We start from the raw sequence: 12,649 nt of genomic DNA on the forward strand, positions 1-12,649 counted from the left end.
AAGCGGAAGACAGAGCCCGGCGGTGGAACAGGGAGAGGTGAATATCGCATGGTTCTCCCTCCCCGTCATACTCACCCCATCCTGACGTGGTCTCTGCTTCTCAGATGGTCTCTCATGCCTACAGCTTTTCCTGTGTTCAGCGGTCACATGGTACCGCTCATTAAAGTAATGAATATGCACTCCATTTCTATGGGAGTGAAGTCCATATTCATTACTTTAATGAGCAGTACCATGTGACCGCTGAACACAGGAAGAGCTGCCGGCACCAGAGACCATTTGAGAAGCAGGGACGTGCGGAGACCGCATCAGGTGGGGGTGAGTATGATGTGACATCCGCCACTCCTGCCACTCCCCCTCCCCCCGCTGACCCCCTGGGACAATGACTTGAGTGTACTCGAGGGGCACTTTCAGCCTAAAAAAATGGGCTGAAAATCTCAGCTTATACTCGAGTATATATGGTATTTCTCTGAGAAAACATAAAATTGATATCTATAATTTGCTTAAATAGATTCACATTGTATTTTTACATAAATAGCTTTGCCCCTATCACAAATTGCATCATACAATATTCATTAATACATTGTAAAACACAAAATGTTTCAGAGTTACTGAGCAGTCAGTTCCATAATTTGATGTTTTGTTAAACAAAAGCCTCATTGGTATGCTTTAACTAGAGCTACATTACTATTATGAATCATCGTAATTCATCCTAAATAAGCAGGTGGCTGATTTGGACCTCTGTAGAGGAACAGCAAGAAAGAGAATGGCTTTCTTGAGCTAACAGCCTGCAATAATGACAGTGACATCAACTTGGCATAGCATTCAATATCCATTTCAGTGATTAATGCCGAAATTTAGCTTTTTGGTATTCTGTTGAAAATCTGATAGATGAATAAATGTATACTGAAAATTCTCAGAACTGTATTGATTATGACAATTACTTAAAGGGAATCTGTCACCTCATTTTGGCCCTATAAACTGCACCCACTGCCATCAGGGGCTTATCTACAGCATTCTTTAATGCTGTAGATAAGCCCCCCGATGTAACCTGAAAGATAAGAAAAACAAGTTAGATTATACTCACCCAGGGGCGGTCCGGTCCGATGGGCGTCGCAGGTCCAGTGTCTGTTTACCTTTTCAAGGAGTCGCAAACGCCACTCTTAAGCTGCTTGGATCACTGGAACCAGCCAGCTTCAATCCCCGATACTGCTGAGGCAAATGTGTCTCTGCTATCAGGCTGGTTGAAAGAACATTTCAGCTGAGCCGTGTGAAAATACTGCTGCCCCAAATTTGCAATCTTCAAGAGTGCACTCCCCCTGGTAGGTGCCAACCATAAACTGGAGCAGAGCTGCATGATCGGACACAACCATTACACAATACATACAATTATCTCAGCACAGGAATATGTTTACTTTTTTTTAGTTAGTAAGTGAGAAGGGTTAAAATTTTATCAACAAATTCTCATTTTTCAAACAAAATTTACAAAACCATTTTTTTTAAAGGGAATCTGTCACCTCAAATTGGCAAGCTATGTAAATGCCCTGTGTCCAGTCCGATAAGCGGTGTTTCGTCTTCTTTTCTCTACCCCGTCCTTCCCCGCTGTCCGCAATATTTTCGTGAATTTGAGTAGGTGTCCTCCATAGTTCGCGCATGCGCAATGCAATCTTGCCTCGTGCACTCACAGTATGATTTGCCCAACTGCGGGCAAAGCCGAAAAGCATTACTGCGCATGCGCCGGCGAGCTATGTCCCGGACGTATTTTGCTGTGTTCCGGGACATAGTGCACCGGCGCATCCCATTTGAAGTGACTTTAAGGAGGCTATGTGACAGAAAATACTCTAAAAGTGACACCTTTTTAAAAACTACACCCATCACAGTTCTCAAAACCATATTCAAGAAGCTTACTAACCCTATAGGGGTTTCACCAGAATTAAAGCAATGTGGAAGGACAAAACTAAAATTTCATTTTTTTTCCCACAAGAACATTGCTTTAGTCCAAAATTATACAGTATTAAAAAGGTAACAGGTGAAAATGGACCATACAATTTGTTGTGCAGATTCTCATGTATACACCAATATACCATATGTGGTGGAAAACTTCTGTTTGGGAGCATGACAGGACTCCGAAGAGAAGGCGCACCATTCACTTTTGAAGCCATGTAGCATTTACAGAACCCCTGATGTGCCTAAACAATGAAAATCCCCCACAAATGACTATTTTGGAACCTACACCCCTTAAAGAGGTTTGGTAAGAACCTTCAACCTACTGGTGCTTCACAGAATTTTATAACGTTGAGCCATGAAAATGAAAAAATGTTGCTTCAGCACCAAATTTTTCATTTTCACAAGGGTAACAAGAGAGAATGGACCCAAAAATCTATTGTGCATTTTTTTTGTTTGTTTTTTACACAATAAAAACTATTTTATAGAAAAAAAGAATTGTTTTTGCACCACTGTATTCTGAGAGCTATAGCCTTTTCTTTTCTCTGCTGATGGAGCTGTATGGCGGCTTGTTTTTTGCAGGACAAGATGACGTTTTCATCTATTCCATTTTTATCTCCATTTGACTTTTTTATTGCATTTTACACCACTTTTTGATCGGCAGCATGACGATAGAGCATAGATTTTTTTCCATATTTTTTATTTATTTTTCTACGATGTTCACTGAATGGGTTGACCACTTCACCCCGACTCTGTTTTTTACCATTCTAACAAGTGTCACTTTATGTGGCAATAACTCTGGAACACTTCCACAGATCCCTGTCATTTTGAGAATGTTTTTTCGTGACATTGTACTTCATGACAGCGGTTAACTTTTAGTTTGAAATGACTTGCGTTTATTTGAGAAAATATTGGAAATTTGGTGAAAATTTCACAATTTTCAAATTTCTAATTCTTATGCCTTAAAACCATAGAGTTATATCACACAAAATAATTAATAAATAAACTTTCCCACATGTCTAGTTAACAACTGCATAATTCTTGTCTGCTAGAAAGTTAGAAGGGTTAAAATGTGATCATCAGCAGTTTCTCACGTTTCCAACCAAATTTACAAAGCCATTTTTTTAAAGAGCACATCATAATTGAAACAACTTCAGGGGGCCTTTATGACAGAAAATACTCAAAAGTGACATGATTTTGAAAACTGCCATCTAAAACTTCTCCAAACCACATCCAAGAACTTTATTAACCCTTCAGGAGCTTCACAGGAATTAATTCAGTGTGGAAGGAAAAAATTAACATTTTACTTTTTTTCACAAAAATTTTACTTTAGCCAAAAACATTTTATTTTAACAAGGGTAACAGGAAAAATGGACCTCAAAATTTGTTGTGCAATTTATCTTGAGTACATTGATACCTCATATGTGGGAGAAAACTACTGTTTGGGCGCATGGCAGGGCTCGGAAGGGAACAAGCACTATTTGGCTTTTTTAAACCAAAAATTGCTGAAATCAAGAGTGGACACCATGTCACATTTGGAGAGACCCTGATGTGCCTAAACAGTGAAAATTCCCCAGAAGTGACCCCATTTTGGAAACTAGACCCCTCAAGGAATTTATCTAGATATGTGCTTAGCACCTTGAACTCCCCGGTGTTTCACTGAAGCTTACATACAGTGCCTTGCGAAAGTATTTGGCCCCTTTGAACTTTTCAACCTTTTCCCACATATCATGCTTCAAACCTAAAGATACCAAATGTAAATTTTTGGTGAAGAATAAACAACAAGTGGAACACAATTGTGAAGTTGAACGAAATGTATTGGTTATTTTAGATTTTTGTGGAAATTCAAAAACTGCAAAGTGGGGTGTGCAATATTATTTGGCACCTTTAACTTAATACTTTGTTGCTCCACGTTTTGTTGCGATTACAGCTGTAAGTCGCTTGGGGTATGTCTCTACCAGTTTTATACATCGTGAGACTGAAATTCTTGCCCATTCTTCCTTGGCAAACAGCTTGAGCTCAATGAGGTTTGATGGAGATCATTTGTGAATGGCAGTTTTCAGCTCTTTCCAGAGATTCTCGATTGGATTGAGGTCTGGACTTTGACTTGGCCATTCTAACACCTGGATACGTTTATTTGTGAACCATTCCATTGTAGATTTTGCTTTATGTTTGGGATTATTGTCTTGTTGGAAGACAAATCTCTGTCCCAGTCTCAGGTCTTTTGCAGACTTCAACAGGTTTTCTTCAAGAATGGTCCTGTATTTGGCTCTATCCATCTTCCCATCAATTTTAACCATCTTCCCTATCCCTGCTGAAGAAAAACAGGCCCAACCATGATGCTGCCACCACCATGTTTGACAGTGGGGATGATGTGTTCAGGGTGATGAGCTGTGTTGCCTTTCGCCAAACATATCATTTGGCATTGTTGCCAAAAAGTTCAATTTTGGTTCATCTGACCAGAGCACCTTCTTCCACGTTTGGTTTGTCTACCTGGTGGCTTGCTGCAAACTTTAAATGACACGTTTTATGGTTATCTTTGAGAAATGGCTTTCTTCTTGCCACTCTTCCATAAAGGCCAGATTTGTGCAGTGTACGACTGATTGTTGTCCGATGGACAGACTGTCCCACCTCAGCTGTAGATCTCTGCAGTTCATCCATAGTGAGATGAAAGTTTAGAGGGACGGCCGGGTCTTGGTAGATTTGCAGAGGTATGATACTCCTTCCATTTCAATATGATTGCTTGCACAGTGCTCCTTGGGATGTTTAAAGTTTTGGAAATCATTTTGTATTCAAATCCGGCTTGAAACTTCTCCACAACAGTATCATGGACCTGCCTGTTGTGTTCCTTTGTCTTCACGATGCTCTCTGTGCTTCAAACAGAACCCTGAGACTATCACAGAGCAGGTGCACATATCCGGAGACTTGTTTACACACAGGTGGATTATATTTATCATCATTAGGCATTTAAGACAACACTGGATCATTAAGGCCATGTTCACACTTTGCGGTTTTTACCGCGAAACCGCGGCGATTTTGATGCTGCGGGTCCGCAGCAGTTTCCATAGCGTTTCCATTTACATGTAAACCCTATGGAAACCGCAAACCGCTGTGCACATGCTGCGGGAAAAACCGCGCAGAAACGCAGCGGTTTAAAACCCGCAGCATGTTACTTCTTTGTGCAGAATCGCTGCGATTCTGCACCCATAGGAATGCATTGAAACGCTTACTTCCCGCATGGGGCTGTGCCCACGTTGCGTGAAGTAAGCGGTTAATGTGCGGGTGGTACCCGGGGTGGAGGAGAGGAGACTCTCCTCCAGGCCCTGGGAACCATATTTGGGGTAAAAAAAAGTATAAAAATAAAAAATCATGTTATACTCACCTCTCAGTGCTGCACGCGGCCGGCCGGTCAGAGTTGCTGTGCGAACAGGACCTGCGGTGACGTCGCGGTCACATGACCGTGATGACGCCCGGGTCACATGACCGTGACGTCACGAAGGTCCTCCTCGGCACAGCATCTTTGGAACCGGAGCGCCGCGTGCAGCGCCGAGGAGATCCGGACATCGGATTGTGAGTATAACCAATTTTTATTATTTTTAACATTACTATTGATGCTGCATATTGCTGCATATGCAGCATCAATAGTATAGGAGTAATCCCGCAGCGGAAACCGCGGAACAAACCGCGATAAGTCTGCAGGGATAACCGCAGCGGTTTTGCCCTGCAGATTTATCAATTCCACTGCGGGAGAACCCGCAGAGGGACGCCGCAAAGTGTGAACGTGGCCTTAGAGATCCACAATGAACTTCTGGAGTGAGTTTGCTGCACTGAAAGTAAAGGGGCAGAATAATATTGTACGCCCCATTTTCAGTGTTTGAATTTCCACAAAAATTTAAAATAACCAATAAATTGAATTCATCTTCACAATTGTGTTCCACTTGTTGTTAATTCTTCACCAAAAATTTACATTTGGTATCTTTATGTTTGAAGCATGATATGTGGGAAAAGGTTGAAAGTTTCAGGAGGGCGAATATGCAGCACCCCAGAGTCCTGGTTGTTGCAGTACTGTGGCTCCGCCACTATGGGGAGCTATGGTACGTCTGATTGCACTAAGGAGTTTCTCTGACCAGGTACATTCTCACCACACTTCACACTCCGGCCACCAGGGGGGGTGGTCCTATCTAGTAGGCCACTCCTCACAACTCTGGTAAAACTGGGGGTTGGACAGAAAGACAGGAAGAAGTAGCTGGGAAGAGCTAGTGAGAGGACCTGTCAGGGATGGGGATCCTGGCAGACTCCTCAGAGCAGAACTAACCAGCAAACAACGGGAATACAGAAAAGGAGAATACCAGCAGGGGTTGTGTTGAAAGAGGCAGCACCTTGCTGAGGCGCAAACAATCGGTGGCCGGAACGCCGAGCAAGTAAGAGACTTTAAGTACATTGCAAACCACGGCAGGACAGCTAATTACAGGTTGGCTGTCTCACTTAACACCTAAGCAGACAACGGAGGCAGCTGTGGGAGAGGGGCGACTCTAGAGTCCCGGAAGAACTCCAGGCCTACCCCGTCATACGGGTGCGTCCTACCATATCACCTGGAGGACGGAGAACGAACAGTAGAGACAGAAAGAAACAGTTGTGAGGACTATCCCGGGAGCTCAGCAGGGAAGAACTACAACACACAGCGCTAGAAGGTAGATACTGATTCCCACCTGTGAGGAGAACTCCTGATGTGTCGTTGGACCGGCCGGTCTCTGAAAACCCAGTTAACAGCGCTCTGGACTGAGGTCTCCAACATCTTCAGTAAAGAGGTAAAGAGACTGCAAACTGGTGTCCTCGTTATTTACCGCGACCTGCACCGTTACCACATCACTTATTGCACCGGACGTCCCCCATTGACAGACAGGGCCACGGACCGGGTCTAGCCACCGTGACAACCCCAGGACTGAGACCTAGAGGCCCGGCTCCGGGTACCCCTCGGCCCTGCGGCGGTGTGGGGGCGCTCCAAATACTTTCACAAGGCACTGTAAGTATCTGAAGAGATGTTACAGTGTAGAGGGATCATCCTTATTCTCATTTGCACATGGAAACGCGAGAAGCAATGGAATGAAACTGAAAAGGAGAAGATACAAATTATATATCAAAAAAACTTTTTGCCAGTAAGGTTGGTCAATGAGTGAAACAGGCTGCTACAAGAGGTGGTGAGTTCTTCTTCAAAGGAAGTTTTCAAACAGAGTCTAGGCAGACATCTCTCTGACATGGTTTAGTGAATCCTAAACAATGACCCTGGACATGATGACCCTTCGAACCATAACATTCTTTGATTCTATAATGTAGAGCCATGGAAATAAAAAAAAGTCATTTTCCCCACAAAAATGTTCTTTTAGCCCCAATTTTTTTACTTTTATATGGGTAACAGAAGAAAATGGACCTGAATGTTTGCTTTGCAATTTCTCCTGAGTATGCCAATATGCCACATGTGAGGGAAAATTACTGTTTTGGAGCACAGCAGAACTTGGAAAGGAAGGAGTGATGTTTTGGAAAGCAGACTTTGATGGAATTGTGAGCACCTTGAACCCCCAGGTGCACAGAAGTTTCTAACATAGAGCCCACAAAAATGTTTTTAGCCTCAAATAATTTATTTTTACAAGGGTAAAAATGGACCCCAAAATTTGTTGCGAAATTTCTCCTGAGTGCGCCGATACCCCATATGTGGGGCAAACTAATTTTTGGGTGCATGGCAGGGCTCAGAAGGGAAGGAGAACCCTTTGACTTTTTGAACTCCAAAATGTCTGTAATAATTAGCGGATAACATGCTGCCTTTAGAGAGCCTCTGATGCTCCTAAGCAGTGAAAAAAACACAAGTGACCCAATGTTGGAAGCTAGACTCCTCCAGGAATTTATCTATATGTCTGGTGAGCACCTTATACCCCAAGGTGGGGAAGTTTATAATGTAGAATCGTAAAAGTAAAAAAAAATCTAATTTTTCACACAATAATGTTTTTTAGCCCCAATTTTTTTATTTTTACAGGAGAAAATTGACCTTAAAATTTGTTGTGCAATTTCTCCTGAGTACGCTGATTCCCCAGAAATAGAGGATATTGGGAAAAACTACTGTTTGAGCGCATGGCAGGGCTCAGAATGGAAAGAGTGTTGTTTTAGAATGCAGACTTTGATGGAATGGTCTGCGGGTGTCATAGTAACATAGTTATTAAGGTTGAAGGAGGACTTTAAGTCCATCTAGTTCAACCCATAGCCTAACCTAACATGCCCTAACATGTTGATCCAGAGGAAGGCAAAAAAAAACCATGTGGCAAAGAGTAAGCTCCACATTGGGGAAAAAAAAATCAAACTTTGAGAGCCCCTGATGTGTCTAAACAGTAAAAAAAACACAAGTGACCCCATTTTGGAAACTAGATGCCTCAACAAATTTATCTAGACATGTGTTGAGCACTAGGGTTGAGCGAAACGGGTCGACCATTTTCAGAAGTCGCCGACTTTTGGCAAAGTCGGGTTTCATGAAACCCGACCCCTGTGTGGGGTCGGCCATGAGGTCGGCGATCTTCTGAATCTGGTATCGGGATTCCGATACCGAGTTCCGATATGTTTGCGATATCGGAAATCGGTATCAGAATCCACATTTAAGTGTAAAATAAAGAATTAAAATAAAAAATATTGATATGCTCACCTCTCCGACGCAGCCTGGACATCGCCGCTGGTAACCGGCATCTTCCGTTCCTAAAAATGGCGCTTGAAAGACCTTTCGAATGCTTCACGGCTTGTGATTGGTCGCGGCGGCCCACGTGACCGCTGAGCGACCAATCACAAGCCGGTGACGTAATTCTCAGGTCCTGTTCTGGTTCTCAGGTACATGAGAATTACATCACGGCTTGTGATTGGTCGCTGAGCGGTCACGTGGGCCGCCGCGACCAATCACAAAGCCGTGACGTCATCGGAAGGTCCTTCACGCGTTCATTCTTAAGAAGGAAGGCTGCCGGAAAGAAGCCGAGGGTGAGTATATTCCTATTAGGTATATACTCACCCTCGTACGCGCCCTGCTTCTTTCCGGCAGCCTTCCTTCTTAAGAATGAACGCGTGAAGGACCTTCCGATGACGTCACGGCTTTGTGATTGGTCGCGGCGGCCCACGTGACCGCTCAGCGACCAATCACAAGCCGTGACGTAATTCTCATGTACCTGAGAACCAGAACAGGACCTGAGAATTACGTCACCAGCTTGTGATTGGTCGCTCAGTGGTCACGTGGGCCGCCGCGACCAATCACAAGCCGTGAAGCATTCGAAAGGTCTTTCAAGCGCCATTTTTAGGAACGGAAGATGCCGGTTACTACCAGGGTGCGTCAGAGGGTGAGTATATACATTTTTTTTATTTTAATTCTTTATTTTACACGTAAATATGGATCCCAGGGCCTGAAGGAGAGTTTCCTCTCCTTCAGACCCTGGGAACCATAGTATCCCATTGCACTGCATTGGGTTTCGCGTTTCGGCCGACCCCGACCCCGACTTTTTTATAGGATCGGCCGATTTCACTCGACCCGACTTTTGAGAAAGTCGGGTTTCGTGAAACCCGACCCGATCCTATAAAAATAAAAGTTGCTCAACCCTATTGAGCACTTTAAACCTACGGGTGTTTCACAGAATTTTACAATACTGAGCAGTGAAAATGAAAAAAATATTTTTCCTCAAAAAATGCTGTTTTAGCCATAATATTTTTCATTTTCACAAGGATAGCAGGAGAAAGTGGCTGACAAAATTTGTTATACAATTTCTTCTGAGTACACCGATACCCCATATGTGGTCAAAAACTACTACTGAGGCACAATGCAAAGCTCAGAAATGGAGAAGCACCATATAGGAGTCCAGATTTTGCTGGAATGGTTTGAAGGTGCCATGTCACATTGGCAGAGCCTCTGAGGTGCCAGAACAGCAGGAACCCCCCCATAAATTACCCCATTTTGAAAATTACATCTCCAAATGAATACATCTAGGGGTGTAGTGAGCATGTTGACATATGTGCCTTAGAATTTTATACCATTGGGCGGTGAAGAAATAACTAATTTTCCATTTTTGCCACTAAAATGTTATTATATCCCCAAGTTTTTCTAAGGGCTAATAGGAAAAAGTGGGCCCCTGGGTTTGTTGTGTTACTTTTGAGTGTGCCAGTACCCTACAAGTATATGGGAAATACTTTTCAGGCACAGTGCAAAGCTCAAAATGGAAGGTGTGCCACATTATAGTGCAAATTTTATTGTTATGGTTTGAGGGTGCCATGAGCCACTGAGAGAGCCCCTGAGGTGCTCGAACAGCAGAACCCCCCCATAAACTACAACTCTCAATGGAGTAATCTAGGGGTGCAGTGATCATACTGACACTGCAGGTGTGTCACATAATCTTATACCATTGGACAGTGAAGAAAAAATAATTACCGTATTTTCCGGCGTATAAGACGACTGGGTGTATAAGACGACCCCCCAACTTTTCCAGTTAAAATATAAAATCTTCTTAAAAGTCGGGGGTCTTCTTATACGCCGTATGTCGTCTTATAGGGCCGGTGACTAATGTGTTGTGAATTAGACTTTTCTGGCTACCTCTTGTGGTCACTAGTGATATGACTCTGGGATTGTCTTTCCTCAGTTTGGCACCCACCTGGGTCGTTAGTCCAGGGGTGTTGCTATATGAACTTCCTGAATTCTCAGTCTGGTGCCTGGCATCGTTGTAATCAGTTCTTTCTGTTTGCTCCTGTCTGCTGGTCCGGGTTCTTGCAAAATTAAGCTAAGTCTTGCTTCCTTGTTTTTTTGGTTATTTGTATTGCTCTTATTTTTTGTCCAGCTTGTACTAAATGTGATTCCTGATTTTGCTGGAAGCTCTAGGGGGCTGGGGTGGAGAAGATCTTGGATTCTCGTCTCTCCAGGCGGAGGCTTCAGTATCTGGTCAAGTGGAAGGGCTATGGTCAGGAGGATAATTCCTGGGTGGTTGCCTCTGATGTGCATGCGGCTGATTTAGTTCGTGCCTTTCACGCTGCTCATCCTGATCGCCCTGGTGGTCTTGGTGAGGGTTCGGTGACCCCTCCTTAAAGGGGGGGTACTGTTGTGAATTAGACTTTTTTGGCTCCCTCTTGTGGTCACTAGTGATATGACTCTGGGATTGTCTTTCCTCAGTTTGGCACCCACCTGGGTCGTTAGTCCAGGGGTGTTGCTATATGAACTTCCTGAATTCTCAGTCTGGTGCCTGGCATCGTTGTAATCAGTTCTTTCTGTTTGCTCCTGTCTGCTGGTCCGGGTTCTTGCAAAATTAAGCTAAGTCTTGCTTCCTTGTTTTTTTGGTTATTTGTATTGCTCTTATTTTTTGTCCAGCTTGTACTAAATGTGATTCCTGATTTTGCTGGAAGCTCTAGGGGGCTGGTATTCTCCCCCCGGGCCGTTAGACGGTTCGGAGGTTCTTGAATATCCAGCGTGGAAATTTTGATAGGGTTTTTGCTGACCGTATAAGTCATCTTACTATATTCTGCTATTAGTCAGTGGGCCTCTCTTTGCTAAATACCTAGTTCATTCTTACGTTTGTCTTTTCTTCTTACCTCACCGTTATTATTTGTTGGGGGCTTGTATCCAACTTTTGGGGTCTTTTCTCTGGAGGCAAGAAAGATCTATCTTTTCCCTTCTAGGGTTAGTTAGTTCTCCGGCTGGCGCGAGACGTCTAGAACCAACGTAGGCACGTTCCCCGGCTGCTGCTATTTGTGGTGCTAGGATTAGATATACGGTCAGCCCAGTTACCACTGCCCTATGAGCTGGTTTTTTGTGTTTGCAGACTTGGTATTTATTCCTGAGACCCTCTGCCATTGGGGTCATAACACTAATGTGCCTTTTGGGTGGGAGTGGTCCCGATGACAACGAGGGGGCGTCTCACAGGAAAGTGTGAGTGGACTATCCCCCATTACCTCATCGTAGCGCTGAAGCATGGGGTCTCTGCTGGGAGCGGCGGCTCCTCTTTGTGCCGCGTGGGTGCTGTGGGGCGGCGGCTCCTCTTCTGCAGTGTGGGGCCTTTGTGCTGTGGGGCGGCGGTGAATTTTCATGCGGTCAGTCGGGGCTCCTCCGGCATCTTTTTAAAGCCCGGAGGCAGCTCCATTGCTACGATGCGGTGGCCTCCGGGAAAATGGCCGCTAGGGGCGGCGCATGCTCAGATTCAGATCTCGTCCCGAGATCTCGGGAGACGAGATCTGAATCTGAGCAGTGGCCATTTTCCCGGAGGCCACCGCATCATAGCAATGGAGCTGCCAGCGGGGCCTCCGGGCTTTAAGGAGATGCCAGAGGAGCCCCGACTGACTGCATGAAAGTACGCCGCCGCCGCCCCACAGCACAGAGGCCCCACACTGCAGAAGAGGAGCCGCCGCCCCACAGCACAGCACCCACGCGGCACAAAGAGGAGCAGCAGCCGCCGCTCCCAGCACAGAGACCCCACGCTGCAGCGCTACGATGAGGTAATGGGGGATACTCCACGCACTTTCCTGTGAGACACCCCCTCGTCGTCATCAGGACCACTCCCCCCCCCTCCACCCACCATATACACCCGGCGTACAAGACGATACCCGGCGTATAAGACGACCCCCGACTTTTAAGAAGATTTTCAGGGGTTAAAAAGTCGTCTTATATGCCGGAAAATACGGTACATTTTTGGAACAAAAATGTTGTTCAAGATAC

The sequence above is a fragment of the Ranitomeya variabilis genome, chromosome 1, assembly GCF_051348905.1.
Source record: "Ranitomeya variabilis isolate aRanVar5 chromosome 1, aRanVar5.hap1, whole genome shotgun sequence".
NCBI classification, from domain to species: Eukaryota; Metazoa; Chordata; class Amphibia; order Anura; family Dendrobatidae; genus Ranitomeya; species Ranitomeya variabilis.